Here is a 21,366-nt window from a genome sequence, read left to right on the forward strand (position 1 = left end):
GTGTGAGCTTCATCAGCCTGTGCATAACCATATGCGATTGGCTGTGTGGTTAATTGATTAGTGTACTGGGGGAATGGATTGTTTGCTTGATTGATTGACTGATGGGTCATGCACATTTGTTTAGTGTTATGAGCCATAACATGCATCTGATCTGACTGCAGGGATAAAAATTCAAAATAGACTGCAGATGCATTTCATGCATTTATCAAAATAAAAGAAATGGAAGACTACAAGAAGCATTTCTCTCAGGTGTGCAAAGCTCCTTTAAAGTGGAGCAATTATATTGAAAAATTCACAGGACGATTGATCAGGATTTGTGATTTTTCCCATTTGTACTGTATTGATGTCAGTGTCAGCTAGCTAAGCTAGCCATGTGTTCAGACTCTATACTGTATCTCATGCAGCTAGAAAGGCAAAAAAGGATATTTGCCACCAGTGTTGGTCAAGTTACTTGAAGTAATCATTAACTAATTACCAATTACTTCCCCAAAAAAGTAATCCCGTTACTTTACTGATTACTTATTTTCAAAAGTAATTAATTACTTAGTTACTTATTAAAAACACGATTTACAACCTGAATAGGTGATAAAGCGATAGATCTTTCAGCCCAATTCTACTTTTTCTGCATAATCCATCATACAAAATGTAATCAAATGGAAAAGTCTCCTTTTTTTAAACTTGTTTTATCAGTTTTAATCTTTTAACTTTATGCATCAAGTAAAAATTTAATTATATGCACCATTCTCTGACTTGAAGAAATTAGTTTAACATTTAAACCTTTTTTCTGCACATTCCAGCACATAAAATAAAATATTTTTTGTGTTTACACTCACTCTTTCAACTAGATGCAAGTGAAACACAGCAGAAAATAAATAAAGTCAAAGACTAGCGGTCCTGTTGCTCTATTTTCACCTGTAAAGCAGGAGTGGTGTAGGCGGAGGTTTACCCTGGTGCAGGTGTGCCGCAGCGGTCAGTTGAAGAATCTGCGAGTTTCTCTGTAAATTTCCCATTACGTCGTTGCGCACTCGGTGCTTGTTTAGGGGTTTTTTTTCGGTGTAAAAAGAAGTTTTCTTCCCACGCACAACGGACGCTAATGTTTTTGTCACTTTTTATGGAATCAAACTCAAAGTAAGGTCAGTACTTCCACGCTTTAAACGCTGCATGCTCATACTCTCTCCCGCACTCGATATGTGATCCATTGTTAATCTGCGCACAGCTGTTGTCACGAACGTCGCACTCGCTACGTCACTGTCATGAGACATTCTTGCAAAAAATCACGGTTTTAGTAACGCAGTAACGCAGCGTTCCTACGGGAAAGTAACGGTAATCTAATTACCGTTTTTGTAATAGTAATCCCATACTTTACTCGTTACTTGAAAAAAGTAATCGGATTACTGTAACGCATTACTTGTAACGCGTTACTGCCCATCTCTGTTTGCCACAGTATTTATTCGTTTAGTGATTTTTCTATCCCTATATACCTTTAAAAAAAAAGAGAGAGTTTGGGGGACTTAATCCAGTGACGATGCTATTTGACTCACAAAGCTGTTCCAAACCTGCCAAAGTGCCCTATCCACCAAAGCAACTTCCCCAGCATGCCCCCCACTGTTAGTCCTAACATGACAAAGTAGCAGCATGTGTACTGCATTCTCATATGCCTCCCCCGGAAAAACAACAGACATAAAACTAAGCCCACCTCGTTAGACGCACCCTGTAGGCTCATCGCCATTTTTTTAACTACTAAATGTCAACAGAAAAGGAACGCTGTGGTTTATGAGCACCTGGATGAGGAATAAATAAATTAGAAAAAAAGCTGTGAGAGATGGAGAAGGAGAAAAAAAAACATTAAATTAATCCTCTAAAAGCCTTTTAGCAATATTGCCCTCCCACAGCGATCCGGTAGCACACACAGAGACCACTTCCAATCATTTAATTCCAGCTGAAATTTAATTTAGTCCGAGAGCTATTCATTTTGTTGAATGAATGTGCCGCCTACCTCCAAACCGCAGTTGCCTGAACATGCATACGTACGCGCTATGTACACCCTGTGTTCTGCACATACACACATCATCAGATGACTCAGTGGCAACGTTGTGTCCATTTTAATTTTGGACTAATGTTTTTATCACAGCGAATGACACATGTTTAATTAATAGCCATCAATACCTGCCTCTGCACTACGACAGAGACATTCAGACTCAGTCTCACACACACCTCCACAGACACACACGAAGCTCAAGAACTTTTATGACAATGACTTCATATGCTGAGTCACTTAGCCTTTTGCTGAAGTGCACTGTCAGTAAGGCTCTCTGCAGCTTGCCCATGTAATGCATATATGCAGCTTGTCACGTGTCCCACGAATCATAACTTCTGTGGTCTGTGTTTTTGTATGTTTGATTTACTGTGTCATCCACAAACCCATCCATTCAGAAATCAGAACAAAAAATAACTAAAGCTGTAGTCATTCAATAATTCATTCTAAGAATATGTATTTCAACTCTGAAGGAAAAATAGATTTGGTAAGTACAGTTATATAATTTCTGCAATGCATAGATAGAAAGAGAGATCTATATATTTAACAGAGGCTTCTTTTTAAATCTATATATAGACATTGTAATGGAGACCAGGGGTTCCATTACCTGGTTGGTATTGTTAATAATAAATTGTTGGATTGGGAATTTAAAATGCGGTAATAAAGAAAACACATTAGTTCTTATGGAGTCTTTTATTAGGTTATTTGACATACGATTAAATTGACAGCTTGTAACAGAAAAGAGACAGTGGGACTGGCCATCCTACCTGTGTCGGAGAAGAGCCAAAGTTAGAGCTGCTTGCAGTTAATCATTTATCAATAACCTAAACATATGTGAAATGAGAACTTGTAAAGGTACTCACCTGTCCTGGTTGCTTCTTGCAGGATGTGGAGCAAAAGAGTGAAAGCGGCTCAATCACCTGTTTAAGAGCTCTTGGAGCAGACCAGTGTGCCAGGTTAGGGAGTGTGGTTAAAGAGGGTTTTAATTTAGATAGAAATGAGTGAAGCTTATGTTATTGGTTTGTTTATAGTATGTGTTGGAAATATGTATATGTTTGTGATGTGCTTTAATGTTATGGTATGTTTGTTTGGGTGGAGGGTTATGTTTCATGTTGATTAGTTAACCCCCATACTTGGGCTATTCCGGATACTCACCTGAAAAGGTAGAGTATAAAAGGAAGCCATTTTGTTTAGTTGTGGTTAGTGTTTTGTGCTGTTATCATGCTCCTTCTTTAATAAAGTGCCAATCCATGGATGTCTTTTACTCCAGTCTCGCGTCATATTATTGGACAGAACCTATGACCGCCGGCCAAAACTGACAAGTGGTGTCAGGAGTGCTGCCTCTAATGAATGAGGTCAATATGATGACGAGAAGTGGAAAGAAGAATGACAGTAATGAAGTGGCAGAGGATGGTGAAGGTGCTACAGCTGATCCAGTGGCTAAAGCAGGAGCTAAACCTGGCGATAGACTGGATGAACTGACAGCTCTGGTGAAATCATTGATGCAGTCTCAAGCAACAAGAGACCAGAGAATGGACAGAGAATCAGCCCGACAAGAACAAAGATGGAAAAGTATGCAACATCAGTTTCAGCAAATGCAAGTTCAAGTAAAAGAAATGACAGAACAGCAGCAGGAACAAGAGGACAACCAAATCGAGGAGGGAAGTGAACCTGATGAGGGGCCTAGTCTGACTGGTCAGCAGATGTGGTCTCTGCCAAGACAGGAACCATTTCACCAGAGAGATCCCAAGTTGTTGCCACTCACTCCAGATGATGATATTGAGCATTTTCTCACTACTTTTGAGAGAATAGCTCAAGTTTGCCGTTGGCTGAGAGAAGAATGGGCTGTTCGACTCGTACCTCTGCTCACTGGAAAAGCACGTAGTGCTTATGTGCATATGGACATTGCTGATTCAGAACTCTATGATAAAGTAAAAGATGCCATTCTTGCTAAATACGAAATAACTGCTGACACATACAGAAGAAGGTTTCGAGCCCTGGATATGCACCCAGGTGAAACTCCAAGAGAACTTTATGTGCGATTAAAAGATATGTTTTACAAATGGGCGAAACCTGAAAAATTTACAGTGAAAGACATTTCTGAACTGATGATCTTGGAGCAGTTTCTGAGGATGGTCCACCCAGATCTGGAGGTGTGGATCAGGGAACGTGCCCCCAAATCTGCAGAGGAGGCTTCACAGCTAGCGGAAATCTTCATCTCTGCCAGAACAGGATCGAGAGGAACCACCTTTGGCCAGGACAGCTTCATGACTGGACAAAGTAAGTCTGATGGGGGTGTAAGGAGTGGTGGTATAGGCCAGAGTAGAAGTTATCCTGGAAGCAGACATTTTGTTTCTGGTAAAAGTAACAACACTAAAAAGTCACATTCAGGTTCAAAATCAGATGTTAGATGTTATCACTGTAACCAGATAGGCCACACTCAGTATACCTGCCCAGCAACAACACAAAGTAGGCCATCCCTTTTGTGCTCAGCCCCCAGACCCACATTGCCAGGTCCTGATCATGAAGCAGTAAGAACAACACCTGTACTTGTTAATGGTCAGCGTGAAGAAGCACTCTTAGATACCGGGAGCTTTCAGTCAGTGGTTTTGGCTAGTTTAGTACCAAGAGAGCTATGGAGTGACACAAGGACTAAAATAAGCTGTGTACATGGTGATGAGAAGGATTATCCCATGGCTGAGGTGTATTTGACTGTAGGTGGCCAGACATTTCTCCTGCCAGTGGCTTTAGCACCCAGACTACCATATGCAGTGATATTGGGCTTAGATATACCTACACTGCTAGATTTGGTGTCTAATGAAGTTCCGGGACATTTGCATACAGTTCATGTAGATCAGGACCACAACGTACAGAAGCAAGACATTATTCTGCAGGCACAGCCAGAAAGTGCAATCCCCAGTTTGATCACCACAAGAGCTCAGAGTGCAAATGACCCGTTAAAAGAGCTACCTTTCTATGATGAAGAATTAGAAGTAAGCCCAGCAAAACCAGCTAAATCTCGAGCGCAAAGACGAAGAGAAAAATTTAGGGGTTCATCCAGGTTAGAGGGTGTAGACCAGAGCCCCAACCTCCCTCTGGAACTTGATATCCCACCAGATATCTCTTCACTTCAACGGGCAGACCCATCATTAAAATCCTGGTTTGATAAGGTGTCGGAGGTTGATGGACAGGTGCGAGGGACAGTAGATGTGTTGGCAAATGCAACCTATGTGTTGAGAAATGGTGTCCTTTATGAGTGTAAAGGCAAGACTGAAGCCATAGCATTACCACAGGCACTAAGAAACAAAGTCATGGAACTTGGTCATTCTGTACCTTGGGCAGGCCATCTTGGTTTTCAGAAATCTCTACATAGGATTGCAAGCCGTTTTGTCTGGCCTGGCATGTACATTCAACTACAGCAGTTTTGTAAGTCGTGTCAGATATGTCAGCTCACCCTAAATAAAGGAGTGGCCCGTGCCCATCTTCAGCCATTGCCTGTCATAGATACACCTTTCGAAAGAATAGGAATGGATGTAGTGGGGCCCCTTGAAAGAAGCTCATCAGGTAATCGTTACATCTTGGTCATTTGTGATTATGCCACTCGTTATCCTGAGGCTTTCCCCCTAAGGTCAGTGAAAGCGAGACAGGTTGCCAATTGTCTCCTGCAGTTGTTTTCTAGAGTAGGTATAGCTAAAGAGGTCCTGACAGACTGTGGCACAAATTTCCAGTCTAAATTCCTACAGCAGGTATATAGATTACTTGGCATAAAAGGTATTAAAACCACCCCTTACCACCCCCAGTCAGATGGACTAGTAGAGCGTTTTAACCAGACACTAAAGAACATGCTGCGCAAATTTGTAACAGAGACTGGCTCAGACTGGGATCAATGGCTGCCTTACTTGTTGTTTGCCTATCGCGAAGTGCCACAGGCCTCTACAGGATTTTCACCATTTGAACTGCTTTATGGCCGTCAAGTGAGAGGTCCACTCGACCTGCTGAAAGAACAATGGGAGAATCCAGAGCCTGATGGAGATAATGTAATAGCTTATGTGCTGAAAATGAGAGCGCGACTAGAACAAATGACAATACTGGCACAGCAAAACATGAAAGTGGCTCAAAACAAGCAGAAAACCTGGTATGATAGGAAGGCCAGGGAAAGGACGTTCCAACCAGGACAGCATGTGTTGCTGTTGCTTCCTACGACAGACAGCAAACTGCTAGCCAGGTGGCAAGGCCCCTACAAAATTACAAAACGTCTTGGCAATGTTAACTATGAGCTGTACATGCCTGACAGGAGGAAGAAACATCAGGTCTTCCATATTAACCTGTTAAAAGAATTCACGCAGCAGCAGCAGCAACCCATCACGCAGCAGCAGCAAGTGCCAATGCAGTCCACGCAGCAGGTAAAACAGCATTGTCTTGTTCGGGTAGTCAAGGATGAAGAGGAGGGAGAACAGATTTTCCCACAGGCAAATCAGGGCCAAGTTTAGTGTCACTGACCCATCTTAAGCCCTCCCAGCAGGGAGATTTAAGGGCTCTTCTGGATCCGAATTTGTTCCAGGAAAAACCTGGTTTTACAAAACTGGTACAACACAAAGTCCACTTGAGGGATAATGCTCCACCCTGTAGAAAATTCTATAGGATTCCTGAACGCCTGGTTTCACAGCTGAAGAAAGAAATCGACCTAATGTTGTCACTTGGGATAATTGAAACATCAGCGAGTGAATGGTGCAGCCCAATTGTTCTGGTCCCAAAAAAGGATGGAACATTGAGGTTTTGCATTGACTTGAGATATCTCAACTCTGTCTGAAAGTTTGACCCCTATCCAATGCCTCGTATTGATGAGCTCTTGGAAAGGGTGGGGAGAAGTAAGTTCATTACCACTCTTGACCTAAGCAAGGGCTACTGGCAGGTGGCCCTAGCTCCAGAGGCAAAGGAACTGACGGCCTTCAAAACCCCGTTTGGGCTGTTTCAGTTCAGGGTGATGCCGTTTGGTCTCCAAGGGGCACCAGCAACGTTTCAGCGGCTGATAGACCAGGTCTTGAGGGATGTGTCAGACTTTGCTGCAGCATACCTAGATGATGTTGTGATATTTAGTCAGACCTGGGAGCAGCATGTGGCTCACCTGCGACGCGTTCTAAAGTTAATCAAATCTGCTGGTCTTACTATCAATCCTCACAAGTGTAAGATCGCACAGAGGCAGGTGGAGTACCTTGGATATGTGGTTGGACATGGACAGGTGAAGCCTCAGGTGGGGAAAATGGAGGCAATCCATGCATATCCAGTTCCTACAACCAAGAAGAAGGTGCGGGCATTTATAGGCTTAGTGGGCTGGTACAGTAAATTCATCCCCCACTTTGCAGAGAGGGCAGCACCTCTCACGGATTTGACAAAAGCGTCGGCGCCGAATAAGGTCAAGTGGACAAAAGACTGTGACAGAGCTTTCATTGACCTTAAGTCAGCCATCACAAGTGATTCTGTTCTACACAGCCCGGATTTTGCTCAGCCTTTCACACTGCAGACAGATGCTTCTGGAGTAGGCTTGGGAGCCGTGCTGCTGCAGGAGGTGGAGGGAGTGAGGCGCCCGGTTGTTTTCCTCAGCAGAAAGCTTCAGGACAGAGTCTAGATACTCCACCGTGGAAAAGGAGTGTCTTGCTATGAAGTGGGCGGTGGAGTCACTGAGGTACTATCTTCTAGGCAGACATTTCACCCTGGAGACAGACCACCGTGCCCTTCAGTGGCTGCACAAGATGAAGGAGACCAACATGCGTGTTGCGAGATGGTATTTGTCATTGCAACCCTATGATTTCACAGTGCGGTATCGTCCAGGCAAATCTAACTGTGTTGCAGACTGTCTTTTACGTATGTATGAAGATTGAAGTACAGTAGTCTAAGGAGAAGGGGGGAGGAAATGCAATGGAGACCAGGGGTTCCATTACCTGGTTGGTATTGTTAATAATAAATTGTTGGATTGGGAATTTAAAATGCGGTAATAAAGAAAACACATTAGTTCTTATGGAGTCTTTTATTAGGTTATTTGACATACGATTAAATTGACAGCTTGTAACAGAAAAGAGACAGTGGGACTGGCCGTCCTACCTGTGTCGGAGAAGAGCCAAAGTTAGAGCTGCTTGCAGTTAATCATTTATCAATAACCTAAACATATGTGAAATGAGAACTTGTAAAGGTACTCACCTGTCCTGGTTGCTTCTTGCAGGATGTGGAGCAAAAGAGTGAAAGCGGCTCAATCACCTGTTTAAGAGCTCTTGGAGCAGACCAGTGTGCCAGGTTAGGGAGTGTGGTTAAAGAGGGTTTTAATTTAGATAGAAATGAGTGAAGCTTATGTTATTGGTTTGTTTATAGTATGTGTTGGAAATATGTATATGTTTGTGATGTGCTTTAATGTTATGGTGTGTTTGTTTGGGTGGAGGGTTATGTTTCATGTTGATTAGTTAACCCCCATACTTGGGCTATTCCGGATACTCACCTGAAAAGGTAGAGTATAAAAGGAAGCCATTTTGTTTAGTTGTGGTTAGTGTTTTGTGCTGTTATCATGCTCCTTCTTTAATAAAGTGCCAATCCATGGATGTCTTTTACTCCAGTCTCGCGTCATATTATTGGACAGAACCTATGACCGCCGGCCAAAACTGACAGACATTTAGATTTGTATAACTGTTACAATGATTTTAAAAACCCTTGTAATAGTTTTATAGGACATAGAACATTAAAATGTTTAGTTTCACACAAAACTAGTTTGCTTTTTCTTTCTTTAGCTGTTTGCTTAAGTTTAGGCACCAAATTAATAATAAAAACAAAAACATTTCTATTTCTCCTGAAGCACCTCAGTGACAGGGGTTTGAAATTTAAGACAAGAATTTGTGATATTTCAGGAGCACTGGACTTTTTTATATACACCACCCGGTGAGGAATCTCCACATCAAAAACCTTTCTTGATGCCTCAAGAATCTCATCTTGCAGCACACCCACCCATCCTCCACACCTGCCTTCAACTAAATAAATAAATAAGTACAATCACAAACAAGCAAATACACACACACACACACACACACACACACACACACACACACACACACACACACACACACACACACACACACACACTCCATAAAGTGGATCAAAGCCACTGTTTGAAGCATATTCATTGGGAATCCTTGGTGGACAGCTCATACACCATGATTGTTAAATATTTATACTTTCTTACTTTGCCGGACAGTAATCTGTGAAGGCTATTGCTATAATTAAAGACATCATTTTCTTTCTGGAGACTTTAGATTTAGGTATTTGTTGCTACTACCTAATATTGACATTTTGCGCAATGGCATTAGTTGACATTTAAAATCTGAAGAATTCCTAAGTTTGCAGACCTTGCCCTTGGTAGAAGACAGCCAAATCTGATTCAGATCTGCCAAATCTGTTCAAATCTTTTAGAATGTTTCTAACATTGAAGTGGTTACTCAGCTCTACTCAGCTGAAATCAGATTGAGTAGTGAGTGCTGCTTTTTACCCTAGTGCTGAGCTCTGAGGTCCTTGCTAACTGGGTTGGAAAATGTACTAATGGCAAGTGCAAAGAGGAGTGGGCACACACTGAGCGCAATAACCACAGTTGTAAACGGAGCTGGAGGGGTGTGTTCCTATTTCTACTTGCTAGCTGTCAAGCTTCAGAGATGTCCTTTGCCCTGTATGGATATGTGTTTCTTCCTCACTTGACTTCACTAATAAACGTCCAACTGTTGAAATCCACAAGAGATACACAATTTATCACTCAGCTAAACAATATGGTGGCTTGATTTTCCAGTGACTCTTTACTGTCCGTATGCCTCACTCTGTTTTTCTATGCTGACTTAAGTAAATGTCGAAAAAAAAATCTATATATGCCCATTTCTAAGTTTCATTGTGGTGTAAAATGTAAAAAGGATACAATTGTTTGCAAATTAGTTATATTTCTATTCAGTTTGAAAAAGTACAAAGACAACATATCAAATGTCCAAATGCAAAATTTGAAAATTTAATTTTTCATGGGATGCCATCAATGTGCTTAATAAAGTCTTAGCATATGGTAACTCAGGAAACTCAGGTTTAAAACCACCTTCATATTAGATTGCAGCCACTCAGTTCATTTCAATATTATTTATTTAGTGCCAAATCCAAAACAATGGCTGCCCCAAGGTATTTTATATCACAATAATAGTGGAAAAAAGAAAAAAACAACAACAATCAGATGACCCCTTATAAGCTAGTAGTTGGTGATAGTGGATAGGAAAAACTCGAACCCCTGAACAAAAAAGGCAATGCTCTAAAATAATAACAAAAAAGGATAAACGTGCCTATGTATCCCTCATATTGTTGCAGTTAGTTATTGTGAGCCATCTTCAGACAGCTGACATTGAGCCATTTATAACAATAGCTGGTTATAAGCTAAGATTATGCCAGCTCACATTAGTCTGAAATAGTTACGCTTCCCCTCTGGTAAACTGTTTGCTTACAGTTTTATGAAGGGTTATGAACTAATTTTCCAAGACTGACAATGCTAGATCCACTTCAAAAAAAGCTCCAGTGTCAATGGCTAACAGTAGCAAAATCAGCAGTCCTTATTGGCAGAAAGGTTCAAGATGTCCTTAACAGCTCACTTGAATATCACTCTCATCTGTCGGGGGTGAGCTTCATTGACTCATTGATCCATATCGGACTTCTTTCAGGAAGTCTTACAGGCATAGACATTTCACACCTGGTAATGGGACAGCTCCCATAAACAGCTACACTTGCTTACTTATACTTACATTTGAAGGGTAAATAACATAAAATATCACAGAATGTTTAACTGGCATGCATCTCTTTCTTATTCCTACTTTATTGTTAAGTGTTCATATTCCCATATATTAAAATATATGGTTTATAAAAACTGTTTTCATACACATATGGTAATGTGTATAGCTATTAAAGGAAAATGCAGGGGTCATTGCCTAAACAGTTCTTGCAATATTTTTGTTAAATGCCTTCAATTAGAGCTGAAGGTCTGCAGTTCAATCATATCTTGATTATCTGCTTCAAATTCCACTGTGCTGCTGTGCAGAAGCACATCTATAAAAGTGTGTCATTGTGCATTAACTTAAGGCACTGACTTATAGCTCCGACACTGAAAACCTGTCATCTCCTCTGTAGCTTCTCCAGGATTACAACCTTGCAAGCAGAATCATGATCAGCTGGAAAAACTTTCCATTGCCAAGAGTATTCTAAAAAGAAAAAAATATATATAGGGAAATCTGCAAAATTCATTCACAAGAGTTACAAAACAAAAATACCTATTTTACCCATAAAAAAACACAACTAATAAGAAATATTGAGTTGACTGGGTAATGAAATCATAAACAGATCAATAAACAAAGGGCATGCCACTCAATGTGTTGTCAAAATCCACAATTGATAAAATAAATTCCGAATATAATATGAAACAGTCTTCTGCTGGCAAATCTGCAACAAGCCCTTTCACGCAACCTTTTGGATCCTGATGTTTCTGAGGCAAATTTTGCTGAAGCTGCCACGTCAATGCACTGATGGCAATGGATACATTGAGCGTTATGGGGAGACACAGCTGACATTGGACAAAACAGGAGCTTTTAAACAGACCCTGCTCAACAAGGCCCTAGACTTGTTGCTCCTGTCTCACATGGTTTTTTTTGGCAATGCAAATTTATAATTCAAAGCTGTTGGGGAGCATTTTCTATAATATGTACAGAAAATGGTTTATAGTTTTCTTATTGGAATAAGCAAGACATTCCTTTAAAAATAACTTAATATAACATAACCATCCATTCAACCATTTTCTTTCCTTTTTCCTTATCAGGGTCGCTGAGGGGCTGGAGCTATATGCTAACTACCATTACGCAATTGGTACACCCTGGACAGGTCAACAATCTGGTGCAGGGCCAACAGAGTGACAGATTGTAGCATATGATGGTTCAAAATGATGAAATGCCATGAATGACCTCACTTATGTACAGGTTAGCCATAGTGTCTGGATGCATCTATCCCAGCTACTGTATCACACATAGGCTCTTAAACAACAGATACAAAGACCAATCCAGTTCATTCCTTCTCTCTTTGGCCCAGATAACATGTTTTTCAACAAACAAGTTAGCCCTAGAAAGCAGTGCTGCATTTCTGAGTGTTGTTTATAGCCTTTTTTTTTTTTTTTTTAAATCTGGCTTTTTCATTGCTTTACAAAGTATTAACCTGCATTTGTGGATGAAGGGATGAACTGTGTTGCCCACTGAGTTCCCAAAGATCATGGTCGTTCAATACCATTTTTCCAGTTTTTAACATTATATATCTCAAAACTTTTTAAATGTGTTGCTGGCATCAGTTTCAAAGAGAGCCTTTGAGGATTTGCAGATCATTATATGATGTATTTATTTATATTTTAGAATTTTTTGGGATAAGGGTCTGTATAAATATTTGGAGAAAGATATTCCAGCGGGATGACTGTTTTCATTGTAAATGTAGTTTTGCATGTATGGTATAAACCCTTATATTATGAAGACCTGTAAAGATCATTGAGGTTCACCACCTGCATTCTAATTGACACATCCCTCCATGGTGCCGGGCAATTCATTAAAAAACTTCCACTGCCTCACTGAATGGTTTTAGCTTAACAAATTTAATTGAATCTTAGACATTTTAGGTCATGTCCACACTAATCTGAATAATTTATTAGCAGTTCAGTGGCTCCTTCAGGTGTGAATAAATGGATAAATGATTCTGACAAACTTGGCAAGAAATGATTACTATGTCTACACAGTCTTCAGGTTCTGTGACTCTAAATAGCTGTGCATGCACTGCAGGCTTTGTTATTGAGATATCTTCTTGTTTTTCTGTTTTCAGATAGCCACAAAAGTACGGACATGTGGTCATGGGCATGCATGTTACCTTTCAACAGAAATGGTTGTTATTCAGGAGCACAATAATGTAAGGATGAATCCCTTTGAGTTTGGAGACCAGGCAGTCTAAGAGTTGTCCATAAGCATCGCATAACAATAGGCAAGTTAAACTTATTGGTGTTTGGTTATCTGGCTTTGACCAGTCTATCAGTGTTTGAGACGACTTATATTTGTGTTTCCAAAAAGGAAAGACTACCAGTCAAACGTTTTAGAACACCCTAATTTTTCCAGTTTTTTATTGAATAATTATGCAGTATAATGTCTGATTGCACCCTGAAATGAAAGCATACAAATAAGTAATTGGAGCTATCCACTTATCCAGTTGTTAAGTAATGCTTCCAGGTCTAAGCTACTCTGCGTTTATTAAGGCTGTTGTGTTTTTAACATGCTTTAATGCTTTGTCTCTTGTTCTTTTTAATCTGAACAAGCCCCTAAAAAAGTCAGTGATCACTGTCGGCCTCTCTTAGTTTTTATGATCACTATTCATTGGCAGTAGGTTTTAAAGTTCAGTTTTTAAAACGTTACGATGTAACTACAGCCCAGCTCATGCAGCAGTAAATTAATGACTAACCTCGTATTGTGGATGGATTATCTCAGTTGTTCTCCTGACTGAAGTTTGGTCCGTTTACAGCATTCTGCCATGCGACTGTGTTTGTCCCTAACCATGGGAACCCACATTAACTTTTATCAAGTGGAAAAAAGTTAGCATCCGTCCTCCAGCTTCACTGTGTTTATATTATGCTAACCATAGCTGTGTAGCTAGCCACCACTCACTACAACATTATATACCAGCTAGTCCAACTTCAGTAAACCTACAAACGTCACTACTGTTTAGTTTCCTGTCTTCATTTATGTTGGAAGTGATAGCAGAGCTGTACAGTTTAATTTTCTAGAAATTCCTCCCTGCACAGATAAAGCCTGTGATGGTCTGTAAGTTTTGGAGTTGTGAACATTAAAGGTAGAATTAAAGATAATGCTTTTCAAAAATGTATTTCAAAATTTAAAGCCACTTTTGTACTAATGAAAAACAAGTGCAAGATGAAAGACTCACTCAACACTATTTGCATTAGCAATGAAGGGTGCATTTTTTCTAGCACAGTATAACTTTCAGTCGACACAGAGGTGGATAGTTACCTCTGGGACAGCAATGTAAAGGTTATTACCCCAAGGCAGATAAAACCCTTTTGAAAATGATTCAAAGCGATGCATTTACACTCTTGTCACATCGGATCTCATCACAACAGTTCCCACCACTATTTACATGAAGCTTCTGGAAACACAGAGGAGAGGAGGAAAGAGGAAAAACATAATGGAAAACATGTATTTTTATTTACTCATTTCAGTTCTGATCTATACTAATAAGAACCTTCTGGTCCTCTAATCCTCTTATACCTATATAGGCAACCTTGAAGAGGAGGAGACTGGTAAAATACTTTGTAGTATTTAATGAGTTTTCCTGTGTTCGAATACTCTAGAGAATTTCCAATAGAAGTAGAAAGTATTATATACCAATTGTCTCATTTGTTCACTGTGTACTGAGCACAGTTAAATAAATCGTGTTATTTTGAATGAAACTGTAGCACTTTTAAAGTCACTTTCAGATAAATTGCACTTGTCTTAAATAACCACACTGCACATTGTAGCAGCATCACAAAAAGTTCTCAAAACTGGGAGTGGTATCAGCCCATACTGGAGTATATAGCATATCGATTCACCTACTCAGCTTATAACCACTCCTGTGGTCTCAACAATCTTTGAACCCACATGAAGGTCATCCACTCTCCTACGGGATGACTTGCCACATGGCCAACCCGTATTGGCCTGGCCCACTGCCAGCCCTGGGGCTTCCAGCTCCCTCCTCCTGTGATGAGGCCAGGCAGAGGTGAGATGGCTGTGGGCAACTTGCCCCTAATTCCCTCCTTGCTTTGTCAGAGTGTGTATTACAAAGGGTTGAAAAGTGTCAACATTTTGATGATAGCACAGGATACTGCATGTGAGGTGGTGGATGTGTGAGCAAAACAGGAAAGGGCATTTGATTGTATTTTGACTTATTTGGCTATGAACACAATTTCAGAATACAGCTATAGCCTTGTTTTTATGCCCTCCTCTCAGCACAGAGGTGAGGAGTTTTAGAAAAAGTGGAACACTATGCTTTCAGCTGGAGGTCATGGTCAAAGTGGTGTTTGTGTGATACATGTTGGCACCTGGGAGACCTGAACTGTGAGAAACCAGCTTTGTTGGCTGAGGACAAGTCAAGACAATTGTATTTACATCAGAAAACAGAACATGTGTCTTACAAAGTGCTGCACAATGACCAGAGACCGCAGTTGCAAACAGACACAGAATCAAACTGATATTGCTGCTGTAAATGATACAGTATGTTGTTCGCCTTTGAATCTTCTGAGCTTCACAGGGCTAAGTGAACACACAACCCATACACAAGCAAGAGAGCAGCCTGCACTTTTTCCTGCACCTGCTGGGACTTAAAGTGAACATACTACTGCATTAATAAACTCAAGGTGATATGTTGAATGTTGCTACAGTTACTCGCGGTGGAAAAATCTAACTCTGAAACCAGTTTTGAAGCATTATTATCAGACACAAAAACAGAGCAGTTACTCTCATTTTCAAGCAGAAGTAAAAGCATGCAACGCAGAAATATATAATGATTTTTATTTAGAGGTTAATAGATATAATTTCCCCTAATCTCTTGCATTCTATGGAGTACAGAAATTTTCAATATTAAAGATGGTGCTTTTTTTTTTTTGGAGACAGTATATTTCATGAATTCGGTTATATAATTTGGTTAAATTAGAGGTCCGCCTCCTTACATGTGTAAAGTCCTTTTTTCCAGTCTTACTGACTATTTCAACCATCCATTCATTCAGTTCTTAATTTTGTACACGTTGTCCACCCACCAACCCAGACCAATTTAGATTTACTAATTAACCTAATTTCTTCAGACTGTGGAAGGACTATCCAAGAAACGATCCATTTCCCATGCAGGGAGAACATGTAAACTAGAAAGCTGAATACAGACACCGACAGAGATTTTCATCATGTTTGAATAGTGGCCTTAGAGTTTTGCAGACACTGTATTCTGTACAATTTTAAGCCATGCGACAAATTAAATAAATAAATAAATAAATAAATTCCTTGTCTGACAAAATGTAAACCTAACAAGCTAGTTTGGAGTACCTGCTAAGCTAGTTGCATGTTCCTAGTTCTTTTAATCACACCAATACAACAGCATATGTTATCTCCACCTGTTTGTTCATCCTTCATGTAATTGCTTCCTTCATTTGCTAAGAAACCTAAATTTTCCTGGTTTAAAAAAATCTCCCAAATAGGTGATTTTCTACACTTCTGCAACTATAATAGCAAGTTGCTGGACACTGATACTCCCACAGTCATCTGTCTGTCATACTCGCACACTCAGACACATACAGACACAGAGAGCTGTAACAGCAGGGAAAAAAATGACAAAATTTAACCACAGAAACCATTTTTTAAACACTGGATTCTTGCTATAGGTCCAATTATATTTACAATATAATTAGTGGTGGTCCACTAAACAACTTCCAAACTACTTCTGAACTTTCGTCCTTCAAACACACTAATTAGTCTTTGCTTGCTTCTTTTAATTTTGAACTGACACAGTGGACAAGCTGCAAATGAAAATTGGGTCATCACTGTAAAGACTGGAATCTCATAGTATAAGATTTCAAAATATTTCCCTCGCTATGGCATGTCAAGTATATTGAGCTGAGGGTAAAATGAAACGGCAAATGCCAGAGTGCATCCCACTCGATTTGTATTGACAAGGTTTCAGCTGTAGGCTACTTCAAAGCTTTAGTGTATGATGTTTTGAATGTGATGCGAAAATGGCCTAAGGGTATTCCCTTTGGTGTGAAAGAAAGGACCCCAAGGGCCTAACAGCATTCCTGTTGCTGTATGTAGCTTTGGGAATTATCACTTGCCCAGAGAATTGCCCACAATGGCTTTTTCTCTATATAGCAATTATACCTTCCCATAATTATCATTCTTATTAGAGACTGGAAGACATTGATCGGGTCAACTTCTATACACAAGTTCTTTCAACAGTTATTCCAACAGCTTCTCAGCAAACATTTCTAAACATTTTTACAACTGGAAATCTTTTCTCAATGTGAAGTCATAGTTGAAGACTAGTTCCAAACTGAGATTGAGAAATAAAAAGTAAAATGAGTTCACAAACTGTTTGTTGGCCCTGCGACAGACTGGCGACCTGTCCAGGGTGTACCCCGCCTCTCGCCTTATGACAGCTGGGATAGGCTCCAGCGCCCCCTGCGACCCAGAAAAGGATAAGCGGAAGTGAATGGATGGATGGAGTTCACAAACTCTTGCTCTGGGGCTCAATTCCAATCCCACTGAGTTAACTGAATTCAAACCTTTTGCTGTTGTGACCTGTGCTGACCACACTCTAAGAAATGATACATTGATGTTGCTAGCATTATGTAAACGTTTTATGTTAAAATTAATGTCACAATTGATTTTTAACTCTAAACACAAGGATATTGTTTTGATTTTAATTAATAACACAATATTTCAATACAACAAAATGCAGTACATTAAATTCAACGTAAAAAGTTCATTTAAAATGAACAGCACTTTAATTTGAAGAGGATTGTCCTAACAGGCTCTCCGTACTTCTCAGTTTGCACATGTGCAGTGTGGAAGTTTGAACAACTGCCATTTTCAACCGAAACTTGCATCATGCTCAGAAGCCTGGATAAAATCCATTGCCATTTGAGGATTATTTGGTAAGTACAACCATTTAAGGATGACATATTTGGTTAATGTGTACTAAATGATAAACATCCGACATTTTCGGGAGTACTTCTGTATGTTTTATTTTAAAACAAATGATGTCTGGTAATTTTTTTTTTTTTTTTAGCATTCTAGCTTGTATGCCTCTCACAGGTGTTATTAGTCAGGCATTTAACAAATATTATTGGGCCCACTTCGGTGTAATTTCCCAAAATGTTTTACGATTCATGTTAAGCTGCAACTTGCCTACTAAGAACTGCAGCTTTAAAATTACTCCCAACATCTACCGCGCATGCTCCCTGGTGTCAGTAATGAGCACCAGGAGCGCCAGCGATCCGATCCGTTTGAAGAATGAAATATATGTATAGTGTATTTTAGAAACATGCATCAAATAAGTTGCTACATTGTTTGAAGGAATTCTACCCCGTGTTGATATCTGGTTTAGTGTTAATATCAGTGATTAAAGTGTAAGACATGCATTTATCTTGTGTCATTAAAATGCAGCATTATGTGTAATACAGCTATATGTAATGCATTTAACTCCTTGTATCAGTTCCATTGATTATCAAAGTGACAATTTGTGTGTTCCCCCTTCATTTTATGTTGGTCAGCTAGTTCTGTCTGTCAGTAGATGCAACAAAAGTGGCTCAGATGTGATTGTGGTTACTGTTATCTTTTATTGTAACTCTTGTTATCGTAATAAATACCAGAAAATATTGTGATAGGATTTTGAATCCATATTGCCGAGTTCTAATCTTCTATTTCATTTTAACATTTTTAGGGGTACAATTAATAATTATATTGTTAAACAGTCTAGAATTGATTAAAGCAAAAGTGAAAGCTTTCATGTATTGTCAAAAATGAAAAGCTTCTAGTTTTGTGTTCATATATTTGTTGATCTGACTCAGAAGAATCAGTGCCTAACCAATCATTAACCTCACTGAATGTCACTAATGTGAGTTGTCAAACATTGTTTAATTACTCATCGCTAATCACTCATCTGTTAATATTTTTGACTTTGGTTTGGGAAGAGGTGGAAAAGAACCAAAATCTTGTCTCACATTGAGTTCTTATCTCCACCAGAATATCAGCATTGATGTTCGACGGGAATGCGTCCTAAAAACTATCTGTGTCTACTTAAATAAAAAGCCAGATGACCTGTTCAAGGAATTCTTGGTAAGTTAGAAAAGGGGAAAGATCAGTTTGTTTGTTTGTTTGTTTGGTTTTTTTAATTTGGGATAGTAAATTGAAGGTGGGCTCATTTGTTCATATGTATCTATATGCAAGTAACTTTTTCCCCCCTTTGTTTTCATTTTAAGGATATGGATCTTAGTGCAAGAAGAGAAACGGAGCAGCTGACTTTAGGAGTCTGTGTTGTCAGACATGAAGGAGCAGACTCTGCAGATACACCTGAGGACATTGGTGTCATCATAGAAGGATACACTGTGCTGAAAGCTCTTAGTGATGTGGCAAAGGGGTGTGCCCTCCTGCTTGGACTAATCTACAGTCTAAATCTGAGGTACCCAAAGCACCTGAAATACATATTTGAATTTCTTCAGAAGGTGCTGATGGAGTTGGATGGGAACAACCTATCCATGAATGTGCAAGTTCTGAAAAACAAACTGCTTGAGTGAAACAGCCTGCACTGAACTATAGAGGACACTGAACTGGTTACAAGATTCTCAAACCCATCTCCTTGCACTTTATAAACTGTTCAGTTTGAATTCCGCAAGAACTTCTGCAAGGCCTCATACTTTTTGGCATGCTTTGTTCATGTTGAACTTTTACCACCATCCAGCTACATTGAACAAGACTGCTCCTAAGTTTGGACTTCATTTTAAGTTTTGGGGAAAAAAAAGGTTTTTTAAATATGGACAAAAATGCCACTAAAGTCATTTCTACTTGTTGTTTATAGGACTGTATTGTGAGTTTTCCATTGTACCCGAAGCAAGTTTAAATTAAGTCATGTTAATGTTAAAAATGTTGGAATCACAACACTTTCCAGTTTTAATAACTTGATTTTAACATTCTGCATTATGTCTTCCTGTACTTAATATGCACTTGCATATATGTGAAGAAATTTTTGTTTAGGAAAATCAGAATCAGAATACTTTATTGATCCCTGGGGGAAATTATTTTTTGTTACAGTGCTCCATTTTAAACCAACATTAAGACAAGACAGACAATACGCTAACTAAGAATAGTACAATATATACATATATATACATACATACATACATACATAAGTCACTTATAAATAAATATTTGGAAAAGAAACATGTGTAGTTGTAGCAGCAAACAGTGTGTTAAGTGGATGCGTTGTACAGGGAGATGGCCACAGGCAGGAATGATTTCCTGTGTCGTTCAGTGGTGCTTTTCGGTAATCTCAGTCTCTCACTGAACGAGCTCCTGTGACTGACCAACATGTCATGGAGTGGGTGGGAGGTGTTATCCAACATTGTCTTTATCTTGGACAGCATCCGCCTCTCCGACACCACCTTGAGGGAGTCCAGCTCCATCCCCACAACATTGCTGGCCTTACGGATCAGTTTATTAAGTCTGTTGGCATCTGCGACCCTCAGCCTGCTCCCCCAGCATGCAACAGCATAGAGGATCGCACTGGCCACAACAGACTCATAGAAAATCCTCAGCATTTTCTGGCAGATGTTGAAGGACCTCAGTCGCCTCAAAAAATAGAGACGACTCTGGCCCTTCCTGTAAAGTGCTGTGGTGTTTTTAGCCCAGTCCAGTTTATTGTCAATGTGTACTCCAAGGTATTTATAGTCCTCCACAATGTCAACACTGACCCCCTGGATTGAAACAGGGGTCAAGTGTTTCCTGGTCTTCCTGAAGTCCACGATCAGTTCCTTGGTCTTTGCCACGTTGAGCTGCAGATGATTCTGCTCACACCACGTGACAAAGGAGTTGACCACAGCCCGGTACTCTGTCTCATCATCCCTGCTGATGCATCCAACCACCGCAGAGTCATCAGAAAACTTCTGAAGATGGCAGGTCTCTGTGCAGTGGCTGAAGTCTGTGGTGTAGAGGGTGAAGAGGAAGGGGGAGAGGACAGTCCCCTGTGGTGCCCCTGTGTTGCTAATCACCTTGTCAGACACACACTGTGGGAGACGTACATATTGTGGTCTTCCTGTCAGGTAATCAACAATCCAGGACACCAGAGAAGCATCCACCTGCATCGCTGCTAACTTATCACCCAGGAGGGTCGGCCTGATGGTGTTGAAAGCACTGGAAAAGTCAAAAAACATGACCCTCACAGTGCTCGCCGGCTGGTCCAGATGGGTGTAGACACGATTGAGCAGGTAGATGATGGCGTCCTCTGTTCCGAGACGAGGCTGATAAGCGAACTGAAGGGGATCCAGATGTGGTCTTACTATGGGTCGCAGCTGGTCCAGGATGAGCCTTTCCAGGGTCTTCATGATGTGGGAGGTCAGTGCCACGGGCCTGTAATCCTGGGGGCCACTGGGACGAGGCGTCTTTGGTACAGGGACGAGGCATGATGTCTTCCACATCACCGGGACCCTCTGCAGACTCAGACTCAGCATAAAC

At 40.2% G+C, this 21,366-nt stretch overlaps 1 long non-coding RNA gene across 1 annotated transcript; it reads left to right on the plus strand.

Annotated features, from left to right (window-relative positions):
• The first annotated feature begins 17,704 nt into the window (after nucleotides 1-17,704).
• Nucleotides 17,705-19,866, plus strand: LOC308396615. Its single transcript, XR_013971597.1, has 3 exons — nucleotides 17,705-17,792; nucleotides 18,883-18,975; nucleotides 19,119-19,866. It is a non-coding gene; the product is annotated as an uncharacterized lncRNA (long non-coding RNA).
• Nucleotides 19,867-21,366: the final 1,500 nt, after the last annotated feature.

The sequence above is a fragment of the Rhamphochromis sp. 'chilingali' genome (assembly GCF_963969265.1).
Source record: "Rhamphochromis sp. 'chilingali' genome assembly, chromosome: 5".
NCBI lineage: Eukaryota > Metazoa > Chordata > Actinopteri > Cichliformes > Cichlidae > Rhamphochromis > Rhamphochromis sp. 'chilingali'.